This window comes from Mustela erminea, chromosome 17 (genome assembly GCF_009829155.1).
Source record: "Mustela erminea isolate mMusErm1 chromosome 17, mMusErm1.Pri, whole genome shotgun sequence".
In the NCBI taxonomy this organism is placed as follows: Eukaryota; Metazoa; Chordata; class Mammalia; order Carnivora; family Mustelidae; genus Mustela; species Mustela erminea.
The window spans coordinates 20,195,686-20,208,997 of NC_045630.1; the positions used below are offsets into that span (position 1 = coordinate 20,195,686).

At 50.2% G+C, this 13,312-nt stretch overlaps 1 pseudogene; it reads right to left on the reverse strand.

Moving 5' to 3' along the window:
* Positions 1 to 217: 217 nt before the first annotated feature.
* LOC116575899 lies at positions 218 to 9,540 on the reverse strand (annotated as a pseudogene).
* Positions 9,541 to 13,312: the final 3,772 nt, after the last annotated feature.

A 13,312-nucleotide genomic window follows, 5' to 3' on the forward strand; every position in this document is an offset into this window, starting at 1 on the left:
AGGGGTACCCCTGGTGGGGGGCGCTCAGGTGGTGCCTAAGAAAGTCCCACTTCTCGTCGAGGTGGGTCATGGCTGCCGTGAGTGGGAACAGGGTGAGTCCGGCCTGGCCCTGGAAGCAGATGAGCAAAGAGCCAGACTGAGGCGCACGACGGTGAACTAGCAGATCCCAGGGCGCGGTCTCGGGGCCTGCCTGCAGCAGGTCTTCGCCCCCATGGTTTCAGAAACCCTTAAAGTGGGGGATCTTCTTCATCGAGGAGTTGAGACGGGAGCCCACGGCGAGGGAGGACTCTGTGTCCTCATGCTCTACGTTCTCCAGGCTGTCATTGTCCTTGCAGAGCATGAGTCATGTAATCGAAACACACCCCCACACTGTGGTCACACGGTTGATGCCCCAGGCTGTCCTTGTCCAAGGAGTCCCCTACCTTGCTGCCTCAGAAGATGGGGATGCAGGATCCTCAGCCTTGTCCTGCCTCACCAGTCCCTGCTCCGAGGTCTTGGAGGCATTAACGCCCTGCCACAGCATGTCCCCAAGGGGGGCTGTCTACCACCCCACTGGTCTCCTGGACCTCTGATTCCTCTTTCCCTGGGGGCTGGAGCTGGGGGTTCTTGTTGTCTTTACTGAGGATTATGAGAGGCTTCTGGCTGCTGGGGTCCAGGCTGCTGGGAACGATGGAAAAACCTCATGGAATGGTGAGGCAGGTAGGGGACAAGGGCAGGGATGTGGCTAGAAGTAAAGAACTTGTCATTGAACAGCTCATGTGTCTGACAGGCAGTGGGATTTCGTCCGAAGCATCTTGTGAACTTGGGAGGCGGCCATGGGGTTGATGTGCTTGGAATACACCATTCATTCTTCCTAGGTGTCTTTGAGGCAAGACATCTCAAAAGGTGGTTTGCCCACTGACGAGGTACACATGACTCACACATTCCGAACCGTGCCCTCTTGCTAGGCACTTCTGGAGCTCTGTTATTAGGGGCTTCTTCCTCTCTTTGTTATACTCGACTTTGGTTGCCAATCAGAATCCCCTGGTTCCTCCTCCAGATTCTCACCAAGTAAGAGTTAGCCCAGCTTGAGGTCCCAGGGATGACCCCAGTTTCAAGACACGTCCTGGCATCCAAGGAGGTAGTAGCAGCCCCAGGCTTGGCCAGTGCGTTCCTCCCCAGAGATCTCCAGCAGCAGAGCTCCAACATGAAATCACTGTACTCGAAAAAGCCATGGAAGTCCATGGCATTGTCATTGGGCGAGGCTGCGGTGAACGCCCATCTCCTTGGATGCCTTCTCCATCTTCTGGTACAGCTTGAGTAGCAGCGACATACACAAGATCTTGCCCACAAAACTTTCTTGGTATCTGAGACCTAGATTTCGAAGCACTTGATGAAGACACTCTTTCCCAGAAAGCAACACCTGCAGATAGCACTGCCGGCTGCAAGGGCCCACTAGGACCTCATGGATCTCCTTCATGGGGGCTGGGCTGTGACCGGAGCTTCAGGAGCTGAAACTTCTGGGACCCTGGTTTTCCCAGGGTTGACTGGGGCTGGCTTTCCTGCAGTCACCACCACTCGTCCTGTTCTGAGAGTTGCTCGGTGCACCTAGGAGCCTCTGAAGGGGACTTGGCATTGCTCCATTGCTTCCTGATTTGAATGCAGGGCTAGGAACATTACAAAAGCCTCATTTCTTTTTTTCTTTCTTCTTCTCCTCCTCCTCCTCCTCTTCCTCCCCCTCCCCTTCCTCCCCCTCCTCCTCTTCCTCTTCCTCTTTCTCCTTCTCCTTCTTTTTCTTCTTCTTTGTCTACAACTAGGGAGTGACTCAGGTCCTACAGATGCTCTAAGCTGTCCCACTCTGTGCCCTGTACCCTGCTTCCTGAGGCCCCTAGTTCTGGGAATGGGCTTATTTCCTGGGACAGAGGAGAAGTGGAGGCAAGCATTGGGGAGGGAAGGTGACTTTATCAGATTAACTGGTAAAAATGCTCAGGCTCCCAGCTTCTGTGAGCAAGACGACCCAGCCTCCTGTGTACCCAGCGGTTTCCAGGCTGGTGGGGGTTGTTTTTCCTCCAAACTCCTGGCGAGCCCTGCATCTCACCCGAGGGCTGTGGTTCGGGAATGTTTTGACTTGAAACATTCAAGCCAGTGGTGGTAGTTGGAGTTGTGAGACCCTTCTGTGCTGAAAGGAGAGATGAATGGTCCATTTAGAACCTGCTAACAATTCGCGGTATAAAGAACAGGCAACAATTCTGCTGCTGAAATTCAACTTTCTGAGGGTACCACTCCCAGGGGAGCTGGCTGTGTGGCCAACATGGCCCCAACTCTGGATTTTCCATCTGAAAGACCACCCTTGCCGGTGGTAGGAACCTTCCAGAAGATTGTGCCTCTGCCTCAGCTTTTTCTGGGCCTCTCTTCAACCGTCTCCCAGAATACTCTCTTCCTGGGGCCTGTGGTGTTCTTGGGCTATGAGTAAGAGGACTTTTCCAAAACCACATGAACTTTGCTCTGGACAAACAAAGAAGGGTGGCTGTTTGGAAATGCCTAAAACAGCTTCTCTTGGGCCAAAGTTGTGAGGTTTTACCTCACATCATAGACACAGAGTTCACCTGGAGGAGGAAACTGGTTTTCCTCTCAGGACAAAATGGTGGCCCCTGCAGCCTTGGGTACATTCCCAGGTGTTTCTGTCACCAGAGCGAGGCTTCATTTCATTGCATCCCAGGATCAGAAAAGAAGGTGAGAAGCATGGGCTCTAAACACTCAGCCAAGAGAAAATTGGGCAGTTTACTGAAACGCCAAAGCTTCTTTCAAAAATCAATGGCAATTAGGAATGGTATTCCTCTAATTTGTTGCAAGGAATTTCTATATAGGTACAAGAAATCTCAATCAAAATCCTGGTAGATTTTGTTTAGAAATTCACAACCCTATTACAAAATTTATATAGAAATGCAAGGGATCTAGAATAGGGAAACAATTTTGAAAAAAGAACAAAGGTATTTTTTAACTAATACTACCCGATTTGAAGACTTAATGTAAAGCTACAAAAATAGACAGTGTGGTCCTGAACACACAGAGTACAGACACACAAGTACAAACAGATAGATCAATGGAACAGAATATGAGTTCAGCAGTGGTCCACACATATATGGTTAATAAGCTGTGCTGGTATAATTGGACATTCAAGCGCATAAAATGAACTTTGGCCCTTCCTGCAAACCACACCCAAGAATGAACTTGAAATGGATCATAGTACTAAATGTAAGAACTAAAATTATAAAGCTTCTGAAAGAAAACTGAAGGATAAAACCTTTACAGCTTTGGATTAAATAAAGATGTTTAGGGGCACCTGGGTGGCTCAGTCATTAAGCGTCTGCCTTTGGCTTAGGTCGTGATCCCAGGGTCCTGGGATGGAGCCCCACATCAGGCTCTCTGCTCGGCAGGGAGCCTGCCTCCCCGTCTCTCTCTGCCTGCCTCTCTGCCTACTTGTGATTTCTGTCAAATAAGTAAATAAAATCTTTAAAAAAAAAAAAGTACAGACTGTGATAAATGTGTGTAAAGTACATATAATCTGATAAAGATGAATGTAATATATGTGCACATTTGATAACTATGCTCAACGTCATTAGTCATTAGGAAAATACAAGTTAAAACTGCAATGAAAAACCACTACATATCCACCAGAATGGCTAAAACTAAATTTTAAAAGTGGACAATACCAAGTGTTAGCAAGAGTGCGGAACAACTGGAACCTCCACACATCGCCCCTGGGGGTACAAAAATGGTAGGGGGCACACTTTGCAGAATTTCATAAAGATAAGCATCCGCTTATCATTTCCTTCAACAATCCCATTCTTAGGTATTTTACCCAAGAGAAAGAAAAGCATATGCCCACAAAAAGACTTGCACTGTTTTTTCCTTTTAAGATTTATTTTTTAATTTGAGAGGGAGAGCATGCCAGGGGAGGGGCAGAGGGAAGGAGAGAGAGAGAATCCTTAAGCAGACTCCCCGCTGAGATCATGACCTGAGCCGAAATCAGGGGTCAGCTCCTTAACTGATGCAGCCAACCAGGGGCCCCAGGACTTGCACTTTTAATGTTCACTGGAGCTCTGTTCCTAATCACTGAAAAGTAGAAAGCACTCCAATGTGCAGCAAACAGCAGACGGTTTCACATAATGCAAGATATCCGTATACTGGATACTACTTGGCTGACTACTGATACAGGCAGCAACACTGATAAACTAGTGATTGAAAGAAGTAGCACCCTGGGGTGAGTGTCAGGCCTGTTTGACACCCAGAGCCCACACTACTGCCACCCTCCAGCCCACTGGCCCCAATTCCACTACCCCATAGACTGCAACACTTAGGGAATTAGGAATGGCTCCCTCTCCTCCTTGAACAATCCGTACTTTTTCTCAGTAATGCTGAATTGATTTGAATAATTACAGTAACAAGATTTCAGTATGCAGGAGAGACCTACTTTAAATACTCAGGACAAAGTAATGTTGATTTTTATAAATGGAGAATGTGATCATAATAATTGATCCTTCCCCCACCCAGCATGCCCTGAATTTTTGTGAGCTCAGGACCCAGTGACAGGTGCCAGGGATGCCAAGGGGCACCTCCCAGACCTTGCTTCCAATCACGTCTTACAGGACCTATTGCAATGAATGCTTTCTTAGCCAAGACGTTCATTCATCCCACAAATACTTATCGAGCACCTACGATAAAACCGAAAGTCAAATTTGAAAATGTTTTCTCTACAACAGACTTACTGTCAGAGCCTAGATCGTGTTGAACTTTGACCCATGAGAACAAATAATTAAGAGTTTTGTTGTTTGTTAATTTTGTTTTCTGAACCCACTTTTTTTTCCCCCATTCTGTTCACGAGAGGAAGGGGACAAAATCCCCGAATGGAGGGGCCTGCTGTTCAGAAACAGAGAAGGCCTCCCTTACACATGGGGATCTCCCCAAGGGCAGAAACTGACATGCTCTTGCTGGATTCCGGGGTCTTAGCAAATAATGAATTTTTGGGTAAATGTTCGTTGAGCTTCACTAAATTTTAAATGATTCAACTGCTCAGGCTGAAAAGCAACCAGTCCCCGGGAAGTGACTAGACGCACTTCTTAAATTAAGCTTCAGGAAAAGTCAAGTGAGTTGCATTTGCTCTAAGGGAAGTCATGCGCTCGGCCACGGTAAGGACCAGAGTGGCTCCGGCAGAAAAGGCTGAAACTGGAGCCTGAAGACAGGGTAGGTAGGGGACCACGGACCGAAACCTGAAAATGAAAAGGCAGAGACATTTTTGTAGAGGATCGAGGGGGCTTTGGGTTTGACAGGACAGTGCTTGTCCGTAGAGAGACCTCCAGCCAGCAGCCTGGAGGTTGGGGAAGAGCCACCCGACAAGGGATGGTCAAGGTCACCTTGAGCACTCAGCCTCACCCCTCGGTCCACTTCCCACCACGCCTCACTCCACCACTAACCGGCAGGTTTGCTGGTGTTACCTTTTAACTATTTCTTGACTTTTCCCTGCCTGCCTGCCTCCCACGTACAACTCGGGGCCCTCATAAGCTCTCCCTTCTCTCAGCTCTCCCCTGCCAGTCTCCACCCCCTTAAATGCACCCTTCACATCAGCACCAGAGTCGTTCATCTGAAACAAAATTCCCAGCGTCTCCCTTTCCCGCTTAAAACTTCCTGAACGCCTGTCCCCATCTCGTTCTCAACACTCGGCACAAGCACCCTCTCCTCCAGAACACGGTCCCTGACGCCCCCACGATGAGCTGGGTGACCGTGACCCCCGTGCACTCAGAGCACATGGTGCAGCCTGCCTGACCGCACTGAGTGGCAAGTACCGAGTGGCCGCTCTCCAGTACTCAGCCACACCTGGGCATCTCCATGCTCCGCCCCCGTGGGGTGCCCGGCACACACAGGTATTTGGCCGTCTTGGGAAGGAGGAAGAAGGGGGGGAAAAGAGGCTCAGGGGCGCCTGCTTGGCTCAGTCTGTTGAGCGTCTGACTCTTGGTTTTGGCTCAGGTCATGATCTCAGGATTGCGGGATCGAGCCCCACATCAGGCCCCACACTCAGTGTGGAGTCTGCTCGAGATTCTCTCCTCTTCCTTCTCCCTTCCCCTCAGTTCTTCCCATGGCTTGTGCTCTCTGTCTCTCTCTCTAAAATAAATGGATAAAATCGCAAAAAACCTAAAAAAAGAAAGAAAGAAAGAAGAAAGGAAGAAGAAAGAAAGAGGGCCAGATACAAATCTTGAAAACTGTCTATGTAGGGTAAGCAATCAGCCAAGGTTCCCACATCTGACCAGACGGGGCCCTGTCTGCTGCTGAGGCAGGACCCATGGGAACTCCTAGCTCTGCCAGCGCCTCGCTGGTGGACACTGGTCAGGCTGCCTCAAGTCTCTGGGCCTCCGTCTTCTCACTTAGATTAGGGGTTGGTCCAGATGAACTCCACAGCCTTCCCAGCTCTCATTCCAGGGGCACTACAGGTCCAGCCCCTCTCAGCACCCAGGAACCCCCAGCATTGGCCCTGCCTGTGCCCCCCACCGTCCAGTCCCTGGACCTCCCTCATTCAAAGCTGGCAAGAAACCATGACAGCCTCTTTAGATAATGGTGACAGTCACAGCCTGGCCCGTGGATTCCCCCAACAGCCTTTGCTTGGGATTAAACTCTGCTTCTCTTCAGAGATTACACAGCTGTTCGAAGAGACTGGGCTTACTTCTCATAAACTGCTGAGTCCAGAGGCCATGCCTTTGAACATTCTTTATTGTCTTCTTTAAAGCCTCATTAAATTCCTCTTTCCCCTCACTGTTGGAGAGGAGGCCACCAGAGCTCGGGGAGGCACCGTCCTCCCACAGCAGCTATCCCCCCACTAACTGGGCGGCATCCTCAATGAATAAGGAAGCACTGCTGGGCGCAGACCAGGCACTGAGGTGCCCCTGGGCCCCCTACCGGTGAAGAGAGGAATTGAAGGACACAGTCTCTCTCCCCAAGTTCCTTGGAGACTTGTAGGAAACACAGGTAAGAGCTATTGAGGAGGATGGTGATAAAAGGAGCACACACCCTAATCTTAAATTAGTTCTATCTTTTATCTCCCAATGCTATACAAGTTCCACAAGGACGGAGACCTTGTCTTGTGTGCTCACCACTGGATTACCTGCGTGCTGGGATCCGCGCATTCAAGAGGAATCTGTTGAATGAAAGCGTGTTATGTTCCTTGTCATATCCCCAGCTCTTAGAGCAAAACTTGGCTTAATAAATTCTTGCTAAAAGAATGAATGAATAAGTGAGGGAGAACAGGGCAGGGCTTTGAAGGATGAGTAGGAGTTAATGAGCCAAAGAACATAAAAAGAGAGGGGCAGGTGGGGGGGGTACCTGGCTGGCTCAGTGGGTAGAGCATGCAATTCTAGATCTCAGGGTCATGAGTTTGAGCCCCACACTGGGCATAGGGTTTACACTAAAAAAAAAAAAATTAGGGTCACCTGGGTGGCTCAGTGGGTTAAGCCTCTGCCTTGGGCACAGGTCATGATCTCAGGGTCTTGGGATCGAGTCCCACATCGGGCTCTGTGCTCAGCGGGGAGCCTGTTTTCCCCTCTCTCTCTGCCTGCCTCTCTGCCTACTTGTGATCTCTCTCTGTCAAATAAATAAATAAAATCTTTTTTAAAATTTTTAAATAAAAATTGATAAAGCAAAGGGACAGGAGATTTCAAGGGCACAGAGGATGACATTTATAAAAGCAAATGAAACCTGGACTTCAGCGTATAGAGACTTGTTGAAGTGGCTCAATATTTATCTGAAAATGATTTTAACTAAAGTGTGATAGAAAAGTGGTAGAAGACCAGCTAGTTTTTCTCATTTCTTTACCTTCTACCACCAAAGTATCTGCTTGAGATCGTTAACACAGTCACAGAGCCCTGGGTTTTTCCACTATATTAATCACAATTTTTTTGCCTGCAAGTGACAGAAATTTAATTCAAGCTAGCTCAAGCAAAAGAACTAGCAAGTGTAGGGTTCTTTCATTCTATGTGTGTATGTATCTATCTTTCTGCCTGTCTGCCTATCAGCTCTCTAACCTTGGATCTTCTCCCTTCCAGATAGAGTAGTCCCATTCTCTCCTATCTCAAATAGCTTCCTGTGTGCAGGGAGAGAGACGTGTTCATGACCTCAGCAGCTCTGGAACCACCCATATAAAAATTCCAAGAAGAGACCCGATGGGTTTATTTGAGTCGTATGCTCACCCCAGACCAGCCCCTTAACTGGGCTGGCAGGCATCATGTGCCCTCCCGTGCTGGACAGTACCATGACCAATAGACCCAGGAGAAGGAGAGGAATGTTACCCCAATGCTGGTAGATCAGTCCATGGCCTGCCAGATGTCAGGCAGCCGGCCAGCTGCCGCGTGTGGACCCCTGGCAGTCAGGGCCTCATTCAGCGTGGGAGACAGTAAACTCTGAATATGGCCTCTTCTGTGGCTGACGGTAACTTCTTCTCTGGGCCTTAGTTTCTCCCTCTGTAGAATGAGTATGTTGGGCTATAGCTATCCTCAAAGGTCCCTTCCAAATATGACGTTCTGAGATGTTTATTTACGTTTAAAGTCTTGCTCACTTCACTTGGATATTGGCAATGGCTGGTTTTTGCTGGCTTAACTCATGAGGTAGGTTTGGATGTTTTATCTTTGCTGTTCTCAGTCATTTAAAAAATACTAGATCTATTGTTCAGCAGAGGAATCTAATCTTTTTCCCAAAGCACATTTTTCGTCTCCTTCAGAATGTCTGTTATTTGAATCATCACCTCAGGAAGAATGAGATATTTGGCGGTGAAGGGCTTTCAATTGACCCCAATTTATCATGCTGGGGCCCCAAACTTGTATGATTTTCTAATTGACGCTGGGAGCTGCAGGAAAGGAAATCATTGCTCCTTCATGTTCTGTGGGACCCATTTGACCTTTGTGTTATTTGGGGAATCTTCCAAAGGGGGTTCTCTGAGCCTGGAAGCTTCGCTGCTCCATATTCATTGAGCTCCACGATGAGGCGCAGGGAAATGTCGATCGCGGATGCACCAGCCCTTCACAGGTCCCAAACCCTGCTCCTCTTCCGAGCCCGTCCACTTGTTCCTCCCCCGTCTCCAACAGTCCTGGGCCAGAGCCCGGCACAGAGAAGGAGAATGGGCTCACAGTCAACTGCTAGTTGGGAAAGCTTGAATTCAAAACCCAAGACGTCTGCCTTCTGGTCTCCACGTTCTCTTTCAACACCATCATCCCCTGCCTGCCTCCTCCAACCACGTTCACAGCCTCCTCGTCCAGGGGCCTAAAACCAAGCCCAAGCCTTCCTCACCGTTAGTTCCCAAAGCCTCCTTCGTGACACCGTGACCTTGACCACCAGCCACTCCAGGCCTTTCAATTTTGCTTCCTGCAGCCTCCTGAGTTGGCACTCTGGCTTCCGTGCACCTGCTCTTATTTTCAGAGAAAGTTCTTGCCTTAACTCAAGCCTGATCATCGGACTCCCTGAGGGAGCCTCTAACACAGCCGGGCCTTTGTCTGATGGTGGAGGCTGACTCCCCTCATGCATATCTGCGCTCTGTCTGGGCCAACCACCCCCCACCCCCCCGGCCGCAGCCTCCTCTCCCGCACACAATGGAAGACCTGTGTGTTTCTCTCACCACCATGAGGCTGTTACAGCGGCTGCCGGCTGCCGGGGGCAGGGGGCGGCTGCCAACCCTGGGGGCTGCGGAAACCTTCGCAGCCTGACCCCCGTTGCTGACAAGGTCAGCAGTTGGGTTGACCCTGGGTCACAGGCCTACATCCAGCGAAACCTCTGGGAAGAGGAGACCGGACTTTTCCCAGAACTTCCCCCTCACGTCCAGAAGAAGCAGCCTGTTCCTCAGAGATCCCAGCTTTCTCAACCATCTCGAGAGGGAGAGGCCACCCCTGATATCAGAGGCCTGACATCAACACCAAAAATTTTCTGACGGGAAGAATCCCCGATTGTCCTTTTCATCATTTTCCCAATGAATCTAATACAAGCCGCTCCATCCTGCCATCCATCCATTTTCGTCTATTCTTTCATTCGTAAAAATATTTACTGGAGGGGCACCTGGGTGGCTCAGTGGGTTAAAGCCTCTGCCTTCAGCTCAGGTCATGGTCCCAGGGTCCTGGGATCGAGTCCTGCGTCGGGCTCTCTGCTCAGCAGGGAGCCTGCTTCCCTTCCTCTCTCTCTGCCTGCCTCTCTGCCTACTTGTGATTTCTGTCTGTCAAATAAATAAATCAAATCTTAAAATATATATATATTTACTGGCCTCTTCCTGGATAACTGATGAAGCCGACTACCTTTTCAGAGCTCTCCTGTTCCCCAGGCCTCAAAGCCCCCGTAAATGCTTCCTCAAACAAACACCACAGTCCTCCTAGCATTGCTATTTTAATTCCGTTTTGTAGCAGAACCTTCTAACCCTTGCTGCACCCGCTGTCCCCAGCACTCAGGCCTTCCCAGGCTTCCTGTGGTTCCTGTCAGCGCTGCTCCGGGCTGGGAGGGAAACACCCAGAGTCAGAGTTTCTTATTCTCCAGACCCCTGGATCCATCACCCTTTCCAAGTCCATCCTTTCCGACAGGACACCTCTGCCCTCGCTCGTCATGTACCTCATTGGCAGCCCAGTCTGTCTGTGTCCTGCTACTCTGGCCTTCTCAGCTGGATAACCGGATTCATCCTCCCCGCAAAGCACCACCGTCATGCCTCGTGCGGACTCTAATGTGCATTCATGTCTGCTGCTCGGAGGGTTTTTTTCAGTCATTTAACAAATATTTGTTGAGCACCTGCCATATTCCAATGACTCCGCAAGGCCGCGGAGGCTCTAACAAAATATAAATGCGGTCTGGGCAGAAAGATAACATGGGCCAGGCATGCAGTAAGGGGGACTGGCACTGGCTGGGGAGTGTTTGTTTCACAGCAGCGCTGAGCTGGGCCCTGGAGGGGTCTGTCAGGAAAGGTTTCCTGGAGAGGCGGGACAGGTAACCAGAATAAAAACTCCCTTGCCCCCCCGCCCCTCCCCGTTCAGTGTCTGTTCTTGTCCCGGAGCTGAGAATGTTTGCTTTGAGTCTGCCACTCCTCCACCAGCTCAAACACCCGCCCCTCCCACCTTCCTCCTTCCTCCTACATTGTGAGTTGTTTGTCCGTGTGTGGAACGCAAATCCCCAACTAAATGAGAAATTCCAGCAGGGCAGGACCGGCTGTCTCTGAGCCCAGCCCAGCCCCACGATCCACACTGCACTGGTCCACAGGATGCGTTGTAAATGTTCAAATTAGGCATTCTGGCAGAGCCCCTCCGTGTTACAGCGGGGTGAGGTGAAGGTGGTGGCCCTCCCAAAGGTGACATTTCCCCACCAATCGGAGGACGCGCACCAGTGGAACTGGTGGCCACTTTCTGGCCTGGACCTTAACCATACCTCTCGTGCTCTCGTCCACGCCCTCTTCCCTCTTCTGGCGAACACCCAGATGTGGCTGCAGCCCCGCCTTGACCGTGACTTGCAAGAGAAATTAACATCCTGGTTCCTTAAGTCACTGCAGTGTTGGCTCCCCTTGTTAGAGAGAGCTGACTAGCTTTACCCCAACTGATGCACCTGCCAGCATGTCAGCTCCCAGTTGCCAAGGTCGGGAGGCTGGGTGGGGGAAGGATCAATTATTATGATCACATTCTCCATCCGCAGGAGCTAAGTCCCACTTTGCCACCGTTGCAAAGCTGCGCCAGGGAGGCTGAGAGCCAGTATCTCGCAGGACCTTTGCACTCCTGCTTTTCCGACCCTTCCCTCTTCTCCAGGCGCTGCCTGAGGCTTGTGGACAGGTGTGTTCTCAGAAATATGGAGCCTCCAAGTAGAGCGTGACTGAAGGGATACAATTCCTGACGATCCCCAGGCTTGACTCTTCTCTCAAGAGTTTTTGCTGTTTTAAAACCCAAACCCAGGGGCGTCTGGGTGGCTCAGTGGGTTAAAGCCTCTGCCTTCGGCTCTGGTCCTGATCCCAGGGTCCTGGGATCCAGTCACGCATTGAGCTCTCTGCTCAGCGGGGACCCTGCTTCCCTTCCTCTCTCTCTGCCTGCCTCTCGGCCTACCTGTGATCTCTGTCTGTCAAATAAATAAATAAAATCTTTTAAAAAAATAAAAATGAAAAATAAAAAAAACCTAAACCCAGTCATCTCAACCCTGATTTAGGACCTGGATCAGACCCAACACCTCCCGCCAAAAACAAATATCCTATAATGTCCCCTTTGTGTTCCTGAAATTAAATTAGTATTACCCACTGACACACGATTCTGAAAGGCAGTATCATGCCCTAATGGAAATATCAAGGAGAAATAAAATGAGGGTCGCTTGTGATAACAGCACATGTTTCAATACAGAGAGGTTTGGTGGCACCACTTTAGGAGCCAGTGGGAAGTAGGAGTTGCTCCCAGCCTGGAGCAGAGCCCCCCCACCCCATCCCCTCCAGCCCCCTCGAATCTGACAGCTGCGAATGCAGACTGATACAACCGTGGGATTCTGGACGCTCGCGGCCACAAGCGGCATTGCCATCAGGGATCTGATCTTTTTGAAAGGTGAACAACTCTTGGGAATGTTCCCCCCACCTCCAAATCCAGTCTCTCCTTGATCTCCACAACAGTCGCCTTCCTGGAAAACTCTGTGCATTTGAAAATGTGCAACAAATACTTTATGAGTAAAACAGAGTTCCGTTTTAGGCTCAAACACGCTCTCCCCTCCGCCACACAAAACAGGCACCCAGCAGTCGCGCAGGCTAGAGGATAGAGAGCTCTCGGTTGAGGCACCATCTGGAGCGTTTCAGCCTGTCTAGCGCCCCTGCCCCTTCCCCCACTGAGCGTGGAGAGCATCCCAACCCAACCCTTAAGACAACCCAACATACCCACACATTTCTAAAGGCCCCCTTCAGGCAGATGCTTCCTCCCCCACGAGAACCATTGGCTCAAACCGAGAAGACGCACAGAGAGGTGAAGGCAATACTGAAGCTTTTCCTGAAGATGACTTGAGTGTTTCTTCACAGCTTGCTGAAAATGAGGCATCACCTCATCTCGATTTTCTGTGACTATCTGGACTTGCTAGACGTTTGTTCAGAGAAGGAATCGGCAGTGTTCAGAAGAGACCGTGGGGGCCTCCAGGTTTCGGGTGGTGCTTGCCTCTCCCCGCCACACCCCTCCCCCCTGTGGCTCTGGGGTAGAGACCTTCCCTCCCAGCCTCTGTGTTTAAGAAGGACATACAAATGAAGCCAGAGGCTGAAACTGGAAACCAGTTCTCACACCCCTCTCATCTCCTGCCTATTAACAGTGTCTTGGAATGAGTC